Source organism: Oryctolagus cuniculus, chromosome 8 (genome assembly GCF_964237555.1).
Source record: "Oryctolagus cuniculus chromosome 8, mOryCun1.1, whole genome shotgun sequence".
In the NCBI taxonomy this organism is placed as follows: Eukaryota; Metazoa; Chordata; class Mammalia; order Lagomorpha; family Leporidae; genus Oryctolagus; species Oryctolagus cuniculus.
Genome location: NC_091439.1, coordinates 82,469,561 through 82,489,633, shown reverse-complemented (window position 1 = coordinate 82,489,633; position 20,073 = coordinate 82,469,561). Strand labels below are relative to the sequence as shown.

Here is a 20,073-nt window from a genome sequence, read left to right as displayed (position 1 = left end):
GAAGGGATGGGACTCAAACCCGGGCACTCCAATATGGGATGCAGGCATGCCAAGCAGAAGCTTAACCACTGCGCCACAACTCCCCTCTGTTGTTCCTTTTTAAAGCTGAACAATATAGTGCTCTCCAACATGATGTCCAGCATCCTTTTCTTTCAGCCTGAAAGAATTCCTTTAGCATTTGTAGACCTGATAGCAATGAATATTTCCAGATTGTGTTCATCTGGGAAGGTACTAATTTCATCTTCATTGTTGAAGGACTGTTTTGCTAGACACAGAATTCGAGTCTTTTTCTTTCAGCAATTTGAATATGTCATGCCAGTGCCTTCTGGGTTCCAAGATTTATGTGAGAAACTGATTGTTAATCATACTGAGGACTCTCACATGTGATGACTTGTTACTCTCCTTCTTTGTTGAGATTCTATTTTTGACTTCTGACAGCTTGGTTATAATTTGTCTCAATGTCGATGTCCTAAAGACATTTCATATTTTTATCAGAAAATTCATGGAACTTGGACTGTTGCAGTGGCACAATGGGTAAAGCTGCCGTCTGCAATGCTGGCATCCCATATGAGCACCAATTTGAGTCCCAGCTGCTCCACTTTTGATCCAGTTCCCTGTTAATACACCTGGGAAAGCAGCAGAAAATGGCCCAAGTGCTTGGGCCCCTGCAACCCACATGGTAGATCCGGAAGAAGCTCCTGGCTCCTGGCTTTGGCCTAGTCTAGCCTGGACCTTTGTGGCCATTTGGGGAGTGAACCAGTGGATGGAGGAGCTCTCTGTCTCTCTCTCTAACTCTGCCTTTCAAATAAATAAATGTTTCTTTTTCTTTTTTTTTTTTTTTTTTTTTTTTGACAGGCAGAGTGGACAGTGAGAGAGAGAGAGAGAGAAAGGTCTTCCTTTGCCGTTGTGCCGTTGGTTCACCCTCCAATGGCCGCCGTGGCCAGTGCACCGCGCCTATCCGAAGGCAGGAGCCAGGTGCTTCTCCTGGTCTCCCATGGGGTGCAGGGCCCAAGCATCTGGGCCATCCTCCACTGAAATCCCTGGCCACAGCAGAGAGCTGGCCTGGAAGAGGGGCAACCGGGACAGAATCTGGTGCCCCAGCCGGGACTAGAACCCGGTATGCCAGCGCCGCAAGGCGGAGGATTAACCTACTGAGCCGCAGCGCCGGCCATAAATGTTTTTTTAAAAAATTCATGGAACTTCTTGAATGTATTAACTTAAAAATCAAACTGAAAATAATTCAGCCATGTTTTTAAGATTTATTTATTTGAAAGGCAGAGTACACAGAGGCAAAGGCAGGGAAAGAGAGGTTTTCCATCCATTGGATCACTCCCCAGATGGCCACAACAGCTGGAGCTGCACTGATTTGAAGCTAGGAGCTAGGAGCTTCTTCTGGGTCTCCCATGTGGGTGGCAGGGGACCAAGAACTTGGGCCATCTTTTGCTTTCCCAGGCCATAGCAGAAAGCTGGATCAGAAGTGGAGCAGCTGGGACTTGAACCATTGACCATATGGGATGCCAGCATTGCAGGCCAGGGCTTTAACCATCTATGCCATAGCACTGTCTCCCGCCCCCAGCCATTACTAATTGAAATATTTTCTCCCTTTCCTATACTGTATATACAAATGCATAGTATACACAAAGGTACTTCATAAAGTTTGTGGAAAATGGAATTCAAAGGTAAGTTTACTTTGAGGCAAAAAACTGAAATCCATGATACACAGGGTCTTCAAAAAGTCCATGAAAAATCCATATTATGAAAAAAAAATGTCCAGACTTCAAAAACTTTTATTTTTATGCTAATTTTTTAATTTTTATGTTTTAATTACTTTATTTATTTGAAAGTCAGAGTTGCACACAGAGAGGAGAGGCTGAGAGAGAGAGAGAGGTCTTCCATCCGTTGGATCACTCCCCAGATGGCCACAATGGCTGGAGCTGTGCTGATCCGAAGCCAGGAGCTTCCTCCAGGTCTCCCTCGTGGGTGCAGGGGACTAAGGACTTGGGCCATCTTCTACTACTATCCCAGGCCATAGCAGAGAGTTGGATCGTAAGAGGAGCAGCCTAGACTAGAACCGGCACCCATATGGGATGCTGGCGCTTCAGGCCAGGGCTTTAACCCACTGCGCCACAGCGCCAGCCCCAGGTTTCAAAAACTTTTTGGTATTGGTACACATAATGATGTCCCATAGGTCTCTTGAGGCTCTGTTCAGTTTTCTTTTTTCTCTCAGCTCTTCAGAGTGGATCATCTCAAATGACCTATCTTCAGATTTGCTGATTCCTTTATTCCCTGCTCAAAGCTGCTGCTGAGCCAGACCAGTGAACTTTTTCATTTCAGCTGTTGTACTTTTCACCTCCAGAACTTCTACTTGTTTTTGTAATTTCTATCTCCATGGATTTTCTCTATTTGGTGAGACACTGATCTCATACTTTCCTTTCTTTTCGTTCTTTATAGCCGTGGTTTCTTTCTGTTATTTCTACATTTTAAAAATAAGTAATGTAAAGTCTACATCCAGTAATTTCAATATGTGAGCTTTTTTATTGGAAGTTGGTGCTTTCTATTCTGTATTTGTCATACATTTCTGTCTCTCTTTTTTTTTTTTTTTTTTTTGACAGAGTTAGACAGTGAGGGAGAGAGACAGAGAGAAAGGTCTTCCTTCCGCTGGTTCACTCCCCTAACGGCCACCACAGCCGGAGCTACACCGATCCGAACCCAGGAGCCAGGAGCTTCTTTTCTGGTCTCCCACCGGGGTACAGGTGCCCAAGCACTTGGGCCATCTTCCACTGCCTTCCCGGGCCACAGCAGAGAGCTGGACTGGAAGAGGAGCCACCGGGACTAGAACCCAGTGCCCACATGGGATGCCGGCGCCGCAGGCGGAGGGTTAACCTAGTGCACCACCACACCGGCCCCTCTGTCTCTTTATATGCTTCATGATTTTTTGCTGAAAATTGAACATGTCCAACAATTTAATGTGGCAACTCTTGAAATCAGATGTTCCACTTCACACGATGCTATTTGTGGCTTACCTGCACTAGTTGTGTACAAGCTGTATTATCTGTCAAATGTGGTCTTTTGAAATCTATGCTTGGTAAGCTTATTTGACAAGATTTTTCAACCAAGATTTAAAAAAAAAAAAATCTCAAACGTACAAGTCTCCAGCCTTGCAGGGGACTCTGAGAGCATACTGTGCATGCTTTCAGTGCTCTGCCTCTGCCAGGCATTTTATAACTCTGCCTGAGCCTTTTCTTTCTACCTATGCAGCGATTCAAGGTCAGTGAGAGGAGCTATCAGGGCCTTCTCAGGTATTTCCACTTCTAATGCATTCTGCACCATCATGCGCAGGGTCTGCTGATTCCTGGGAATGTATCAGACCTTTCACAAGTTCCCTTGAGAACACCTCACTTTAGCTTTTCTTTTTAAATTTTCTCCCAGCTTCTTGTTTGTCCCAACTGTTCCTATCAAATCAGGCAGATGTAACAATAAACAAGTACCCTGGGTAAAGCTGCTCACAATGAGTGGGCTCTGTCAAATCAAGGAAGGACAAACCTTGTAACTGGGTTGCCAAGAAACCGCCAAATAAGTCAAATGAAACTAATTCTCTGGAAATGAGGCCTTATGGGAGTTTCAGGTGCATTCTGTCCACCTCCAGAGAACACTAGGTTGCTGGTTTTCATGGTTACTGTGATAATAAGGTGATCAGTTTCCAGGCGGCAGCTGAGAAATTTAGCTAGTTAAAATTCCAAAAGGCTTCTTGTTATTTTTTTATGAAGGAGAGTATTTTTATGGAGGTCTTTACTTCACCATTTTTTTTTTTTTTTTTTGACAGGCAGAGTGGACAGTGAGAGAGAGAGACAGAGAGAAAGGTCTTCCTTTGCCGTTGGTTCACCCTCCAATGGCCGCCGCGGCCGGCGCGCTGCGGCCGGCGCACCGCGCTGATCCGATGGCAGGAGCCAGGAGCCAGGTGCTTTTCCTGGTCTCCCATGGGGTGCAGGGCCCAAGCACCTGGGCCATCCTCCACTGCACTCCCTGGCCACAGCAGAGGGCTGACCTGGAAGAGGGGAAACCGGGACAGAATCCGGCACCCCGACCGGGACTAGAACCCGGTGTGCCGGCACCGCTAGGTGGAGGATTAGCCTATTGAGCCGCGGCGCCGGCCCTACTTCACCATTTAAAAAAGGCTAATTCTATTCATTTTTAGATCAGTAATTATAGGATGTCTCAAGGACGATTCCTACACTTTGGGTAAGAGTCTTACAGGTTTTCTGAAAAACTTAATGCCACTGTATACATTGGCTGTTGGCGGAGGAAAAGAAAAAAAACATGAAGCTGTAATAAATAAGTTTGTACACTATTATTATTTTAATTAGTGTTTTGAGAGAAATTTCCAGGAGCATCTCTTAAAAGACTGAAAATTTAGAAACAACTTTTATTTCTTCAACAGTCATGATTTATATCAGTTTTACACAGTAGTTAATTGGCTATTTCAGATTATGAGAGGAAACTGGAGAAAAAACCCGATATGGATTCTTGCCATTAAATCAGCTTTCGTTATCAAAGAGCCTTACAAACAATTTAGCTTTGTAGGACCCTGAAGAGAAAAAGGATGTTGTTGTCAGGGTCACATGATTTGGGGTATGTGTTTCCAGGATGATTTCACTTCAGCTCATTTACCACCACCAGAGGAGTAAGATGGAGTCGACAGAAAGAGAACTCCTGAACTGCAATGGCTGGGAACCCACAGTCTAATAGACTGTGAAAGACTTAAGATTATAAGGGCAACAAATGGAAAAGGTACTTACTAAGTACAACGTGGTACTTGAAAGACAAAGCTGCCATTGTTTTCCTGATGATTCTTCTTTGAATGTTGTCAATTTGAGGAGAAGCCAAAATAAACGTGTCTACAACCCACAACTCATAGGAGGTATATGGACTTGGCTTCATTATCTAACAATTGCTTAACCCAGCACTGAAATAAAACTGTCTGTGAAGCAGATGATGGAACTATGTTTGACCTATGGAATTAAAAGACAGAGTTTCTGGCCTGGGTGCCACTTTTAGGGGCAAGATGCACCTGTGTCTTCTCCAAGCTGCTTGAAGGAAGTTTTCTCAAAGTGCCGTTGGGCAAAACAAATACGTGTGGTTCACTTGATACGGGATAAGGCAGGTAGCTAGATGGGGTCACCAGCTGGAAGGCACACCTCCCCCGACCCATGTAATCTTATCCACCCACCTGTCAGTCAGATGACCCCTTCCCCAGGGTGTACTTCCCCTTACCTGGGACTTGGGGGTGGTATCAGGTACCAGCTTCTAAGCTCCTAAGACGCCTAGTAAAGGGAAGGGCTCACTCTCTCCCCACGCAGGGTATGGAAATCTCTTTCTTTTCCTTTCCTGGCCCACTCTCCTGAACAATGCCCACGTATGCATGTGTGTGTGCGTGTGCGTGCGCATTCACGTGTGCGTGTGTGTGTGTGTGTTCCTTACCTTGTAAATAAACTATCACTTTGTACATTGTGTTTGTACCTGTAGTTAGAATGCTTCTCTAAGTCAGAGGCAAGAGCCTGGATTAGGAATTTAGGCCCAACCTAGCCCACAACACATGTATGTGGGAGATCAGAGAGGAAATTATTAGAACCGTCACAGGAGCCGGTGCTGTGGCATAGTGGTTAAAGCCGCCACCTGCAGTGCTGGTATCCCATATGGGCACCGGTTCAAGTCCTGGCTGCTCCACTCCCAAACCAGCTCTCTGCTATGGCCTGGGAAAGCAGCAGAAGATAGCCCACGTACTTGGGCTGCTGCACCCACATGGTAGACACTGAAGAAGCTCCTGGCTTTGGATCAGTACAGCTCCGGCCGTTGCAGCCAACTGGGGAAGTGAACCAGCAGATGGAAGACCTCTCTCTCTCTGCCTCTCCTTCTCTCTCTGTGTAACTCTGACTTTCAAATAAATAAATAAATCTTTAAAAAAAAAAAAAGAACCTTCACAAACGATTAAAAATTCCATATGAATGCCTACCATGCCCACCAGATGAGGGGGATTTAAAGCACAGACACTCTACAGTTTGCTCTTGGACAAAATGGAAAGGAGAGGGAAGAATCTGGAGACTGATGATTGAGAACCAGCACTGATCTGATGGGACTTCCTCTTTTGCTTTTTTCAAAATTACTAACAATAATAAAACTAATCTTGAAACAAGGTTTTACAGTTGTTTGTCAAATAAATCTTGCCTTGCAGGAGCCATATGGGTCATTTCAGTCCAAAATTCTCATAAATGCACCATCTGAAGCACACTGTTAGTGCTAGCACCTACCACTTCTTGCTTGTGTTCGGGATTATTTGAAGGAGGGTGAAGGGAAAGCTGAATAAGAGATACTTGGGCCAGCATTGTGGTGTAGTAGGTTAAACCGTCACCTGCGATGCTGGCATTCTATGTGGGCTCCAGTTAGTGTTGCGGCTGTTCCACTTCCAATCCAGCTCCCTTTCAAGTGCCTGGAAGGGAAAGGATGGCACTGTGGGGTAGCAGATAAAGCTGCTGCCTGAGGTGCTGGCATCCCATACATCCCGGCTACTCCACTTCCAATCCAGCTCCTTGCTCATGTGCCAAGGAAGGCAGCAGAGGACGACACAAGAACTTCGGCCCTTGCACTCCTGTGGGAGACCCAGAAGAAGCTCCTGCCTCCTGGCTCCGGATCAGCACAGCTCCAGCTGTTCTGGCCACTTGGGGAGTGAACCAGAGGACGGAAGATCTCACACTCTGTTTCTCTCTGTAACTCCACCTTTCAAATAAATATTTTTAGGGGGTGGGGCTGTGGAGTAGAGGGGTAAGCTGCTGCCTGCAGTGCTGGCATCCCATGTGGGCGCCAGTTCGAGACCCTGCTGCTCCACTTCCAATCCAGCTCTCTAATGTGGCCTGGGAAAGCAGTGGAAGATGGCCCAATTCCTTGAGCCACTGCACCCGTGTGGGAAACCCAGAAGATGCTCCTGGCTCCTGGCTTCGGATTGGCACAGCTCCGACCGTTGCAGCCAATTGGGAAGTAAACCAGTAGATGGGAGACCTATCTCTCTCTCTCTACCTCTCCTTCTCTCTCTGTGTAACTCTGACTTTCAAATGAATAAATAAATCTTTAAAAATTTTTTAAAAATAAATATTTTTAAAAATTAAAAATTGAAAATTTATATTTACTGAATAAAAATTTAAAAAATAAATTAATTTTAAAAATTAAAAAAAAAAGTACCTGGGAAAACAGTGAAAGATGGTCCAGGTGCTTGGTTCCCTGCTACCAGCATGGGAGACCCAGATGAAGCTATAGCCTCCTGGCTCTGGCCTGGCCCAGCCCCAGTTGTTGTGGCCATTTACAGAGTGAACCAGTAGATGGAGGATCTCTGTTTCCCTCCCTATGTATCTCTGCCTTTCAAATAAATCAATCTTGAGAGGGAAAAAAAAGTTACTCAAGGTTAAACCTTGGCCTTGGGGGCGGGCGCTGTTGTGCAGCAGGTTAAGCCATTGCCTGCAGTGCTGGCATCCCATTTAGGTGCTGATTCAAGTCCCGGCTGCTTCACTTTCAATCCGGCTCCCTGCTAATGTGCCTGGGAAAGCAGTGGAAGACAGCCCAAGTCCTTGGGCCCCTGCACCCATGTTTGAGATGAGGAAGAAGCTCCTGGTCTCCTGCTTCGGTCTGGCCCAGCCCTGGATGATAATAAATAAGTCTTAAATAAATAAATAAGTCTTAAAAAAAAAGTTTGAGGCCGGCGCCGTGGCTCAATAGGCTAATCCTCCGCCTTGCGGCGCCGGCACACCAGGTTCTAGTCCCGGTCGGGGTGCCGGATTCTGTCCCGGTTGCCCCTCTTCCAGGCCAGCTCTCTGCTGTGGCCAGGGAGTACAGTGGAGGATGGCCCAAGTGCTTGGGCCCTGCACCCCATGGGAGACCAGGTTAAGTACCTGGCTCCTGCCATCGGATCAGCACGGTGCGCCGGCTGCAGCACACTGGCCGCGGCGGCCATTGGAGGGTGAACCAACGGCAAAAGGAAGACCTTTCTCTCTCTCTCTCTCTCTCTCACTGTCCACTCTGCCTGTCAAAAATAAAAAGTTTGGCTTTGTCCACTTCATCAAAGAGGTCCCAGCAAATCTCCTATCAGCATTCCACATGTTCGTTGACTAAGGTGATTTAATAGACAGCTGAGCTTAAAGAGAGCCACTGGGAAGTAATGGAGCTTTGTTCCCATCAAGTTTGTTCTACACATTTGATAGAGTCAGCCCCGTGGAGTCTCTTCCCCAAACCCCTGCTATGGTTTGAACAGGATTACTCCTGAACTGCAGATGTTTAGAGTTTGAATGTTTAAACACAAGAGCTTTATGTTGTTGGCACTGGCTTGGTGGAAACAGTCCAATTATGGTGTCCAGGAGATGGGCCTAGTGGGAGAGCCTTAGGTCATCAGGGAATACCCCCAGAAAGTGGCTGCTGCACAAAACTCGATTAGAAAAGCCTGAGTCAGGCCTAGCCCTTTCTTAAAAAATATATATATTTGCAACAGAGAGAAAACTCCCATGTACTGGTTCACCGTTGCGACACCCTCCCTCAGATGCCTGCAATGAGGAGGAACCTGGGCACTCACAACTCAATCCAGGTTTCTTATGTGGCTGGCAAAAGCCCAATCACTGGAGCCATCCCCACTGTCTCCCAGAATCTGTGCTAGCAGGAGCTGCAGGAGCTGAGGCATGCACTGAGCCCAGGCATCCCAAAATGGACGGTGGGTGACTTAACCTGTACCTTAACTGCCAGAAAAATGCCCACCCCCTAGCCACTTCCAGCTTCAGGGTTCACCATGTGATCATCTCTGCACACATTTTGCCATTGTCACTCCCCAGCCACATCAGGTGGGCTATTCCACGGGGCCTGCCTGATAGCAGACTGTGAACCTCCAAAACTGTAAGCCAAAAGAAGCCTGTTTCCTTCATAGGTGGCTTGTCTTGCATTTAGTAACAGTGATGAAGAGTTAATACAGCCCTCCTTTCTTTCTCACTTAAATATCTTAGGAATCTAAAATTTATCTACTTATTAATCAAATATTTACTGAGCACCTAATATGTCTCCCAGGCTGTTAAAGAAATATCATGGCCTCTTTTAGGGAACTTCTTTTATCGCTGATACTACCACATCCTTTTAAACCATAAGTAAAATTCTGTGCATTTGATCAAACAAATATCCATGGAGCACTTACAATGAGCTGGTGGAGCCAGGAAAAAAAACCACCAATAAAAAGTCATTAAGGGGAAAAAAAAAAGCCATTGGGGGCAGGTGCTGTGGCATAGCAGGTGATGCCACCACCTGCAGTGCCGGCATCCACATGGACACGGGTTCAAGTCCTGGCTGCTCCAGCTCTGCTATAGCCTGGGAAAGCAGTAGAGGATGGCTCAAGTCCTTGGGCCCCTGCACCTGCATGGGAGACCCAGAAGAAGTTCCTGGCGCCTGGCTTCGGATCTGATCGGATCAGTGCAGCTCTGGCCATTGCGGCCATCTGGAGAGTGGACCAGCAAATGGAAGACCTCTCTCTCTCTGTCTCTCCTCTCCCTGTGTAACTCTGACTTTCAAATAAACAAATAAAATCTTTTTTAAAAATCAGATTTGAAAAACTTTCCAAACCCGGGCGCCCCAAGGCTAGGACGGTGCAAGGCCAGTCAGGGACGAGGCGGGAGCTGCAACAGGCACACAAATCGGCCTCCCTCAACATAGCAGCCGCGCTCCAAGCCCAGGGACGGACAGAAGATCCGGCTGCCGTCGGGAGGACGCTCGCACAGCCGCCCAGAGCGGCTGCGGGCTGGACAGAGGCTGCGGCTCCTGGTCACCGACCAGGGGATGTCGGGCCGCGCTCCCCGAGCCCGCGATCGCCGGCGCCCCGAGCAACGCCTGCCCGCCCTTCTCTTTGAAGACGCTGGGAGGAGCCAGTCCAGGAGCCGCCGGAGAGGCTGACCAGGCGGCGCACTCAGCCGGGGCTGGGTTGAAGGACAGCTCGGCGAGAGGGCCGGTATCCCACCGAGGAAGGGGGCGTGGCAGGGACCGGCGTCTGCCTACCTGGATCGGTGCTCCTCTCCGAGCTGCCTAAGCACAGGCTGCAAAACCCGCTCCCGCGGCCTCGGCGCCTTTCCGCAGCCCCAGCGACCCTGCAGTTGAACTACGCTACCCAGCCGAACTCGAGCTGCTGCCCGGCATCCTCGCACCTCAGCCCTGGCAAGCGGGGTCTCCGGGGCCGTGGTCGGGGGTGGGTGGGTGGGTGGGGGAGAGCGCGCCAGGGCCCGCGCACAGCACTGTGGGAAGTGTAGTTTTTGTCGTCTACGCCGGAGCTTCTTCCAGGACCGCCTGATTCTCCCAGGGGTCCTGCCCCTGGTAGGCCGACCTAGGCCTAGCAAACGTTTCCCGAGAGACTTTTAGAGACGACTCCGCGTCATCAGTGCCTTTCTGAAGTTAGCCCTTGCTTCACTTCCTGGCCACATAAAAACTTAAGTTTCCTTCTCTGTCCCTCAAATCCCCAGCTGCGCCATGCTGATGTTCTTAGGGCTACTGTCTTTAAAAGGCGAAGGAGCGGGGCAGGGCTCGCAAAGAACCGAAGCTTCGAGGGAGGATATTCCTCTAACGGGTCTTTTGCCAGAACAAACTCGAGTTTTAATAATTCTAGGACTCCATTTTCAGAAAAAAAAATTTAATTCCATTTTCCATGAACTTTAAAAAAAAGACTTATTTATTTTATTTGAAAGGCAGAGTTCCAGAGAGTCAGAGAGAGAGAGAGAGAGGTCTTCCACCTGCTGGTTCACTCCCCAGATGGCCAAAACGGCGGGAGCTGAGCCTATCCAAAGCCAGGAGCCAGGAGCTTTTTCCAGGTCCCCACGGGAAGTGCAGGAGCCTTAAGGCCTTTGGCCATCTTCCATTGCTTTCCCAGGTGCATGAACAGGGAGCTAGATTAGAAGTGGAGCAGCCAGGACTCAAACCAGTGTCCACAGGGGGTGGCTGGTGTCACAGACTGGATTTACCTGCTATGCCACAGTGCCGGCACCCAGAATAATTTTTTAAATAAATTTAATAACAGGAAATTTTTTAACACTTAGGTTTGTATTGCCTTTGCTAGGAAGAAGTATTTAATATGCATCTTGTTTAACCCCAAAATGACTATTTGCATTTGAAATTTCATTTCTAAAAATTAATTTTAATTCTTATATAGAAATAGAAATAATTTTTAAAATTTCAGACTGGCCAGGTGCTGTGGCATAGTGGGTAACACCACCGCCTGTGGCGCTGGCATCCCATATGGGCACCAGTTCAAGTCCCAGCTGCTCCACTTCCAATCCAGCTCTCTGCTATGGCCTGGAAAAGCAGTGGAAGATGGGACAAGTCCTTGGGCCCCAGCCCCCATGTGGGAGACCTGCAGGAAGCTCCTGGCTCCAGATCGGCCCAGATCTAGCTGTTGGATCAAGTGCTTGGGTCCCTGCACCCTATGAGAGATCTGGAATAAGCTCCAGGTTCTTGGCTTTGGATAGGCTCAGCTCTGGTCATTAGGGTTATTTGGGGTGTGAACCAGTGGATGGAAGACCTCTCTCTCTTGGCCTCTGCCTCTCTCTAACTCTGCCTTTCAAATAAATAAATAAATAAATATTAAAAAAAAAAAAGGATACACTGAAGTGAAGTAAAATATGTCACAATCATGATATAAAATACTTGTTATATAAAAGGAACTTCAGAAATATGAAATTAAAAGATGTGTACAGAAATATGAAACTAAAATATATGCTTATTTGGTGCAAAAAACTTGAAATCCATGCATAGTTTTTTTCAAAATTCCCATTTTCCATGAATTTTCAAAGGCCTCTTCTATTTACTTATTTACTTGAAAGGCATAGAGACTGAGGGCAAAACAGAAAGACAGAGAGACTTTCCACCTGATGGTTTACTCCTGAAAGGGCTGGAACACACAGAGCTGGGCCAGCCTGAAGCCTGAACCCAGGAACCCTATCCAGGCCCTTTTCCTATCTAATTAACATGTAAAACACAATAGGCCACTTGTAATTACTAGCAAATTGAAGAACATTTTTCATAATGTTTTAATATAGTCATTACATTATTGTCATTGCCATTTATCTGAGAGTATTTGTCAAGAGCATTGGATCTACCATATTCAGATACTGAGCTAGGAACTGGAAAATGCATAAAATGAACAAAATGGAATAGTCCCAGGCCTTTGTGGAGCCTGGAGGTCTTGTCAGGGAGTCAGAGAACTAAAGACAATGAGTGGTGAGGAGGGATGCCTAGTGCAATCAGGGGTGTAGAGAGAACATAAAATCCACTGTAGTTGAAGATTTTTGATGGACCAAAGGATCAGGGTTAGATCCAAATGGCATTAAACTGTGTGTGTGTGTGTGTGTGTGTGTGTGAAATTCTCCCTTAAATGTGATGTGCCCATGACAAAGCTCTTCATTATTTTAAAAATATGTATCTTAGTGGCAGGGGTTTGCCATAGTAGTTAAGGCACTGGTTAAGATGTCCATGTGTCACACTGGAGCACTCAGCGACTGTTTCTGGCTCTGGCTCTCGACTCCACCTCCCCCTAACACAGACCCTCGGAGACTTCAGTGATGCCTAAGTGGTTGGGTCCCTGCCACCACGGAGGAGACCTGGATTGAGTTCCTGTCTTCAGCCCAATCTAGTCTTCACTGTTGTGGACATTTGGAGAGTAAAGCAGCAGACCACAGTTTCTCTCTCTCTCTCTCTTCCTCCCTTCCTCCCTCCCCTCCCTCTCATAAAAAGTAAAAATAAAATTACATATATAGTCCTAAAAATAGAAACAAAACAAAATAGACATCTTCTAAACCTGACACAGAGTATCTTTTTAGCTTGGAGTCATTCTCCCAGCTTCATTTGAGAATGAACAAGACAAGCCCATAATAAGCAAGGACCTCAAGACTGCTTCCCTTTCCCACAGTCCCATGACAATGAAACTGGGGAGAATCTGTTGATATCTGTGGACTCATTGTCCGTTTGAACTTTAGTTGGAATAAACTGCAGCTATCTTGGATTACCAAGTTTCTTGCATGTGGAAGTCATGTATATGATGACAGAAAAATAGCCTGATCCCTTAATGATCATTGAATCATCATCTCAGCCCTGGGTCACCTAACCTTTGTGCAATGAAAACTGTTGCTCCCCCATTCGTGGAGGAACGACACTGGACCCTGCGCTGTTCTTTTGTCTGCTCGGCCCTTCCCGGGTTTGCTGCTGGTCCTTCCCGGGTTGGCTGCCGACCCCTCCAACTCCGTGGAGGGGCGGCTCCCCCTGCCACTTTCCCCACTTCCGCAGGGGAGCGGCACACCACCGGCTGGCTCTCTCGGGGGCTGCTCAGATGTTCCTCAGGTGTTCCTTCAGATAGATGTTCCTGGTGCATGTTGTCTCTCTCCTCCTTTATAGTCCTCTTCCACCAATCCCAACTCTGCTACCCACACGCCGAGTACGCTGCTCTCCTCCAATCAGGAGCAGGATCAGCTCCTGCAGCTTATCAGTCAAGTTGGCGAGAGGCAGCTGTGTAGAAGTTGTTTACTCCTCTCCCAGCGCCATATTGTGGGAGAGCAGATGCATAGAATAAGTCTTAATTCCAGTAACTTAGTCTAGTCCGAGTTGCTCCCCACAAAAACAAACTTATATCTTGTTTATACTATTGTGTTTAGGACTCTTTGTTTTATCCAGCCAGATTTAACCCTGGCTTAAAAGCATATTGAGTTGCAAGTGTACTAATATATGCATGGGCCACTGTTGTGGCCAAGTGGGTTAAGCTGCTGCCTGCAACACCAGCATCCCATATGAGCACTGGTTTGAGTCACAGCTGCTCCACTTCTCGTTCAACTCCCTGCTAATGCACCTGGGAAGGCAGCAGAAGATGGTCCAAGTACTTGGGCCTGTGACACCCATGTAGGAGACCTGGATGGAGTTTTAGACTCCTGGCTTCAAATTGGCCCAGCTCTGGCTGTTGTGATCATTTGGGGAGTAAATCAGAGAATGGAAGATCTGTCTCTCTCTCTCTCTCTCTCTCTCTCCAGGCAGAGTTAGACAGTGAGAGAGAGAGAGACAGAGAGAAAGGTCTTCCTTTCGTTGGTTCACCCCCAAAATGGCCACTATGGCCGGCGCTGCGCTGATCCCAAGGCAGGAGCCAGGTGTTTCCTCCTGGTCTCCCATGCGGGTGCAGGGCCCAAGCACTTGGGCCATCCTCCACTGCACTCCCGGACCACAGCAGAGAGCTGGCCTGGAAGAGGGGCAACCGGGACAGAACCGGCGCCCCAACCGGGACTAGAACCTGGTGTGCCGGCACTGCAGGCAGAGGATTAGCCTAGTGAGCCGCGGCGCTGGCCATCCCTCTCTCTCTGTAACTCTGCCTTTTAAATAAATAAATAAATAAATCTTAAAAATAAAAACATATTCAGGGAGGCTGGCGCTGTGACATAGCAGGTTAAAGCCCTGGCCTGCAGCTCCAGCATTTCATATGGGTGCTGGTTCGTGTCCCGGCTGCTCCACTTCTGATCCAGCTCCCTGCTAATGTGCCTGGGAAAGCAGCAGAGGATGGCTCAAGTCCTTGGGCCCCTGCACCCACATAGGAGATTTGGAAGAAGGTCCTGGCTCCTGGCTTCAGATAGGCTCAGCTCCAGCTGATGTGGCCATTTCGGGAGTGAACCAGTGGATGGAAGGCCTCTCTCTCTGTCTCTGTCTCTACCTCTCTCTGTAACTCTTTCAAGTAAATAAAATAAGTCTTTAAAAAAAAACATATCAAAGGGAGCATTTATTGGGTTTTAAGGTATGGTAAATTATGCAACCCTCTATCTTCTCTGCCATATGATATCAGCCTGACCTTCTGGCCTCTGAGGATAAGGAGGGATGGAGTTTGAGTTCAGTTGTGTGGTTAATGACTCAAGCAATCATGCCTACACAATGAAACCCCTGTAAAACCTCTAGACACCAAAGCTCCTCCTCAATGGTGAACACATGGGCGTGCTAGTAGAGGATACATCCTGATTCCATGGGGAAAGGGCAGAGAAGTTCTGCATCTGAGACCCTCCCAGACCTCAACTATATGTCTTCATTTGGCTGGTCTTGATTTGTGCCTGCTATGACTCCCCCCGCCAAGGATCTTCTTTATTTGAGAGGTAGAGTTACAGAGAGGGAGAGGGACAGAGAGAAAGGTCTTCAATCTGCTGGTTCACTCCTCAGAGTTGGACTGATCCCAAGCCAGGAGCAAGGAGTTTCATCCAAGGACTTGGGCCATCTTCCATTGCTTTCTCAGGTCATAAACAAAGAGCTGGATTGGAAGAGCAGCTGGAACATGAACCAGTGTCGATATGGGATGCCAGTGCTGCAAGCTTAGCCTATTATACCACAGTGCTGGCCCCTTCTCTGAGTTTTTCTAATGAATTATTGACATTGAGGGGTCCACTATGTAGCCAGTTGGTCAGAAGTATGGGTGACCTGAGGGCCTCCAAACTTGCTGTTGACACCTAAAAGGAAGGCAGTTTTAAGAGTGGTGCCCTTACCCTGTGGGGTCTGCCCTCACCATGGGTAGTAAGTGTCTGATTGTGTCTGAGTGGTGGCTTCCACCAAAACAGAATTCATCAAGGCCTTGAGGCACTGGAAGTTCCAGCTGCAAAAAGGATAATATTTGGGAGTGTGGGTGGGAGGGCAGGTATAGGGGAAGAATCACTATATTCCTAAAGTTGTACTTACGAAATGCATGAAGTTTGTATTCCTTAAACAAAACGTTTCTTTGGGAAAAACAAAGGATAATATTTGCTTCTGATACACAAAATGTGATTGCTTCCAAATGGCCAAGTGGCTTTCTCAGGCTGTCAGACTATGTTTCCTATTTAATGAGCAAGTTAGGACTGCTCTTTCACTGGGTCAGTGGAAAAAGAAGGTCTAACAGTCAGGAGGCACAAGGAGAGGAACAGATGAAAACCGGTGATGGAGCAATAAACCAGGGTGGAGTCATCAGAGTATGTGAATTTACTTCACTGGGCCTTGGGCATTTTGCCTAGAAACTTCAAGACAATATGATGAGATGATTGTGTTACAGATTGCATCACAACCTTTTATAGATGATATCATTCATTCCTGTAATTGGTGGTCAGGAATCCACATCTAGACATCATGTACATCCATGCTCAGAGGTACAGAAGCAGCTCAAATTCTCAGTCCTCTAAGTGATTCCTTTTGGGTGGTCATAAGCAAACTTTGACAAAGGGAAGTTGTAATTGCATTTATTTTGCAGGAAGAGAATAAGAAGAAAAAGGTTCAGCTTGATCCCTCACAGACAAAAGCAGATTACCAGAATAAAACAACCTGTTGTTCTACCAGTATGGAAGTTCTCAGCTCTTTTACCATCAACCAAGACTCAATTTATAGAAACACAGAGTTGGCCGGTGCAGTGGCTCACTAGGCTAATCCTCTGCCTGCAGTGCCGGCATCCCATATGGGCACCAGGTTCTAGTCCCGGTTGCTCCTCTTCCAGTCCAGCTTTCTGCTGTGGCCCAGGAAGGCAGTGGAGGATGGCCCAAGTGCTTGGGCCCTGCACCCGCATGGGAGACCAGGAAGAAGCACCTGGCTCCTGGCTCCGGATCGGTGCAGTGCGCCGGCCGTGGTGGCCATTTGGGGGATGAACCAATGGAAGGAAGACCTTTCTCTCTGTCTCTTTCTCACTGTCTAACTCTGTCAAAACACACACATACACACACACACACACCAGAGGATATAGATCTGCCTGACAGAAGTACCACACAAAGATTCTTTTTTATTTATTTGCATGCATTTCATAAATACAATTTAGGAACATAGTAATTCTTCCCACCATACCCACCTTCCCACCTACACTCCTTCCTCACTTCCCCTTCCCTCTCATGTTCCAGTCTTGTTTTTTACTAAGATCTATTTTCATTTAACTTTATAAACAGAAGATTAACTCTATTCTAGGTAAAGAGTTTAGCAGTTTGTATGAGGAAGAAAAAGAGAAAAAGAAAAACAAAACAAGCAAACAAACTAAAAAAAAAAGAACAAAAACTGTTCCTCAATAGTCCAGACAAGGGCTATTCAAAGTCATTGCATCTCTATGATAATTTTGTATTTTTTAGAAACTTAATTATCTTTAAAGAGAAATCCAAGAATGATACATTTTTTGTGAACACTTAGATATAACTATAATTTATGTGACATAAGAATATCCTCCACTAAAACAAATTCTTTGAGAACAAGTTTTACCATGAAGTCTCAAAATACAACCCTTTGAGGACAGAGGTCCTGCATGGGAAGTTAGTGCACAGTAAATTGTTAATTTAACAAATAACACTCTTACATATGATGTCAGTGATCACCTGAGGCTCTTGAGATGAGCTGCATAGGCTATGGAAGGCTTTTGGATCCACACATTCCTTCAGTATTTTGACAAGGCCACAGGCAAAGTGGAAGCTCTCTCCTCCCTTCAGAGGAAAGTTCATCCTTCTTTGGTGACTGCTTCTTTTCACTGGGGTCTCATCCTCAGTGTAGAACATTTTTTGCCACAGTGTCTTGGCTTTCCATGCCTGAAATGCTCTCGTGGGCTTTTCAGCCAAATCAAAATGCCTTAAGGGTTGATTCTGAGGTCAGAATGCTACTTAAGGTGACTGTCATTCTATGAGTCTGTTGTGTGGACTGCTTCTCATGTTGGAGCATTCACTCTTTTTAAATTTTGTTTATTATTATTAACAAACACTTTTTATTTTTTTAAAGATCTGTTTTATTTATTTGAAAGACAGAGTTACAGAGAGAGGGGTATTCCATCCGCTGGTTCACTCCCCAAATGGCTGCAACAGCTGAAGCTGTGCTGATCTGAAGCCAGGAGCCAGGAGCTTCTTCCTGGTCTCCCACGTGGGTGCAGGGGCCCAAGGACTTGGACCATACTTCCACTGCTATCCCAGGCCATAGCAGAGAGCTGCATCAGAAGAGGAGCAGCCAGGACTAGAACCGGGGCCCATATAGGATGCTGGCGCTTCAGGCCAGGGCTTTAACGCATTGCACGACTGCACCACAGCCCTGTGGGCCCCTTAATCCTATTTATATGATTACCTTAACACTTGATCCTATCTATATGATCACTTTAACACTTAATCGTATCCACATGATCTCTGTAACACTTAGAATGCTATTTTTACCACCTAGCTTAAGAGGATTTGGGGTCCCATGGCAAGTTCTTAAGCTGTACCCTTAGAAGTAAGCCCATAGGAATGTATGCAGGACTATACTGCTTTACAGTTACAAACTCCATTTATTTCACAGTTACAACTTTAGGGCAAAGACTCTTCTTTATGCTCCCAGCTATTGAATAGAAAACAGCTGAGGCTGCAGAGAGCTCAGAACAGAAGACTGTGATCACCTTTGCTGCATGTGCCTTAGCAAGTAGTATTTACACATCAGTCAGGACTCTTGGAAGTTCACCCACAGGCATTTGGCCTTGTGGTTATGATATCCTTATCCCATATCAGAGTACCTGGGCTTGATACCTGACTCCAACTCCTACCTCCAGGTTCTTGCTAATGCAGATCTGATCCTGGGAGGTAGCAGTGATGGCTCAAGTGATTGGGTCTTTGCCACCTATGTTGAAAACCTGGATTGAATTCCTGACTCCTGGCTTTGGCTTTGGCCCAGCCTTGACCCTTTTGGGCAAATGGGGAGTGAACCAGTGGATGTTAATACTATTCTCTCTCTAATAACTTAAAAAAAAATCAGCTCAGAATATCGTCCTCAAATCTGGAATATCATTTGTATGAGTCCATTTTGTGTTACTATAATGAAATATGTGATATTAAATGACTTTACAAAGAGAAGAGGTTTATTTTGGCTCATGGTTTTAGAGGCCAAAAGCTGAGGAGCCACATCTGGGGATGGTCTTCTTGCTGGCAGAGTTCTAAGGAGGCTCAGGACATCACCTGATGAGAGACAGTGTGTGCACAAACACACATGTGTGTGGCGTCTCTCTCCCTCATCTTAAAAAGCCATCAGTAGTGGGGAAGAACCACTATATTCCTAAAGCTGTACCTATGAAATTTGTATTTATTAGATAAAAGCTTTCTTTTTTTTTTTAAGGATTTTATTTATTTTATTTGAGAGGTAGAGTTACAGACAGTGAGAGAGAGAGACAGAGAGAAAGGTCTTCCTTCTGTTGGTTCACTCCCCAAATGGCTGCAATGGCCGGAGCTACGCCAATCCAAAGCCAGAGGCCAGGTGCTTCTTCCAGGTCTCCCACGCGGGTCAGGGGCCCAAGCACATGGGCCATCCTCCACTGCCTTCCCAGGCCACAGCAGAGAGCTAGATTGGAAGTAGAGCAGCCGGGACTCGAACCAGTGCCCATATGAGATGCCGGCGCTGCAGATGCAGGATTAATCTACTATACCATTGCACCAGCCCCTAGAGAAAAGCTTTCTTAAAAAAAAAAAAAAAAGAAAAGAAAAGAAAGAAAAAAGAAAAAGAAAAGCCATCAGTAGGGGCTGGTGTTGTGGTCCAGTGAGTTAACACCCCTTGCAAGGACTGCATCCCATGTCAGGGTGCCAGTTCAAGTCCTGACTTCTTCACTTCTGATCCAGTTTCCTGTTAGTGAGCCAAGGAGGGCAGTAGGAGGTGGCCTATGTCCTTGAGCCCCTGCTATCCCCATGGGAGACCTTCAGCTAGTTCAGCCCTTGCTTTTGTGGGCATTTGGGGAATGAATCAGCACATGCAAGATCTTTCTTTGTCTCTCACTCTCTCTGACTTTTAGCTAAAATGAAAATAAATGATAAATTTAAAAATATGTTATATAAAGCCACTGTATTCAATCATGGGAGCTCTATTCTGATGGTGGGGGTTAAATTTCAATACACAAACCCTTGGAGGACACACTTAAATGATATCTGAAACATACCATCATTGTTCCTTAGAAAAATATTAAAATATCCATTTTACACTCCTCTACCCAACCCAAACAATTTCCTCAAGATTTGCCAAACGTTTTTGTTTACTCTTATTGAGTGCATTTCCAACACTCAGTCAGGCTGC

At 46.4% G+C, this 20,073-nt stretch overlaps 1 long non-coding RNA gene across 2 annotated transcripts in view; it reads right to left on the bottom strand.

The window, feature by feature from the left end:
• LOC103350765 (uncharacterized) overlaps window positions 1-19,508 on the bottom strand; it is a 47,930-nt gene extending 28,422 nt beyond the window's left edge. For both annotated transcript variants that reach the window (XR_011378365.1, XR_011378364.1), the window contains exon 1: window positions 10,066-19,508. This is a non-coding gene — a long non-coding RNA (uncharacterized lncRNA). The remainder of the gene's footprint in view (window positions 1-10,065) is intronic.
• Window positions 19,509-20,073: the final 565 nt, after the last annotated feature.